At 44.3% G+C, this 1,864-nt stretch overlaps 1 protein-coding gene across 1 annotated transcript in view; it reads left to right on the top strand.

Moving 5' to 3' along the window:
- LOC115296186 (histone H2B type 1-M-like) overlaps window positions 1-1,864 on the top strand; it is an 8,819-nt gene that overhangs the window by 363 nt on the left and 6,592 nt on the right. The gene's annotated exons all lie outside the window — the stretch shown is intronic.

The following is a 1,864-nucleotide window of genomic DNA, read 5'->3' as shown; positions in this document are numbered from 1 at the left end:
GGCCACCGTGCCGGGCCGGTAGCGGTGCGGCTTCTTGACGCCGCCGGTGGCCGGCGCGCTCTTGCGGGCCGCCTTGGTGGCCAGCTGCTTGCGCGGGGCCTTGCCGCCCGTCGACTTGCGCGCCGTCTGCTTCGTGCGAGCCATCGGGAACTTCCCCAGGGCAATTAGTTGTGGGAAAATGTAACCATACCATCGTCTGCTACTGTATATAAAGAGACTCCCATTCTATTTTGGACAGGTGTTTGTTTCCTTTGGCTCTAAGTAAAGATGTTGGTATTGACATTGACTCCTTGATTCACATGGCCTCTAGTACATTTAGACCAAAAATTAAACTCTTCAAAAAAAAAAAAATAAATAAACATCTTCCTCCAATCCACCAATAATGGTGTTTTCAAGACCTTCTGGCTTCTACCTTATTTGCAATAATCTATTGCTTATCTACCTCATCTGTTTATTTACAAAGTTCTTTGGCTTTTGAATGCAGAATTTAATACAAATTACTCCAAAGCTATGTATTCTTGGCTGAATAAAATCGGAATGTCTGACCTCTGAAACTGGCCTTCTTTAGATCGTTTTGAAAAGATGCACTCCAGATGCTATTGTCCAAGTAGGTTTTCTTTTTTTCTTTAAAGTTTATTTAAGGGGGCAGGGGGGCAGAGAGAGAGAGAGCGAGAGAGAGAGAGACAGAGAGAGAGAAGCCAGAATCCCAAGCAGGCTCTGTGCACGGTCAGCGCAGAGCCCCACATCAGGCTCAAACTCATGAACTGTGCGTGAGATAATGACCAGAGCCAAAATCAAGTGTCAAATGCTTTAGTGACTGAACCACCCAGGCGCCCTAGACAAGTCGTTTTTTACCTTCATTCCACTTTAAGAATACAAATTACATGTCTATTTCTTGATGTGTTTATTCAAACTTGCATTTGTAGGTATATATTTGTATACCTAAATACACCGACCATTAATCCTGAGTTGATTTCACATTTAGTGTTATAAGGTTATAATTGTATTAACACTTACCCTACACTCACTGAAGTTTGTATAAAATGGTACTGAAAGATACCCAAAGTTATAAGAGGTACAGAAAGATTACTGTGTCCTTAGGAAGGACTGAAGGGCAACAGATTCCAGGGACATAATTATATTCCACTTAACAACTGATTAGTCCGCAAGCTCATTAAAGTTGAACCTTGGTTTATTTCTTTTGTAAAGTACGAATTGTAGATGATATTGTCCATTAAAATGCAAAACAACTGCTTTCAACAGGATATAATACTAAGGTACAGATCTCTTGTTCTGTGGGTCATTAACTAGATTTGGATCTCAAGTTCCAAAGACCAAGCCTTAGCCTTCCCATTATCTTGACGGTTCACAAAGCTGGGCCTGCAACGCTGATCTGTTTAGCCCTGTGACACAACCTCTCTATACCCGTCGTAATTTACTACTGATAATTTTTATTTTTATGGCAACTCTATACTCTCACCTTCGTGAGGAGTTGGGAGCACGGACATCTATTCCTGGGTTGATGACCTACATTCAGGGCATTTTCAATTAACTACAATTAAAAAGGAAAACGTATTAAGCCCTTTTAATGAATATGGGGATGGCTCTGAAAAGAGCCTTTGGTTAAAACTGTCCCCTCAATGCCCTAAGGTTCTATTTGTCCAGCTTACTTGCCCTTGGCCTTGTGGTGGCTCTCGGTCTTCTTGGGCAGCAGCACGGCCTGGATGTTGGGCAGCACGCCGCCCTGCGCGATGGTGACGCGGCCCAGCAGCTTGTTGAGCTCCTCGTCGTTGCGGATGGCCAGCTGCAGGTGGCGCGGGATGATGCGCGTCTTCTTGTTGTCGCGGGCCGCGTTGCCCGCCAG

Source organism: Suricata suricatta, chromosome 7 (genome assembly GCF_006229205.1).
Source record: "Suricata suricatta isolate VVHF042 chromosome 7, meerkat_22Aug2017_6uvM2_HiC, whole genome shotgun sequence".
Classification (NCBI taxonomy): domain Eukaryota; kingdom Metazoa; phylum Chordata; class Mammalia; order Carnivora; family Herpestidae; genus Suricata; species Suricata suricatta.
Note: the sequence above shows the minus strand (reverse complement) of the source record. Positions and strands in the feature narration are given on the sequence as shown.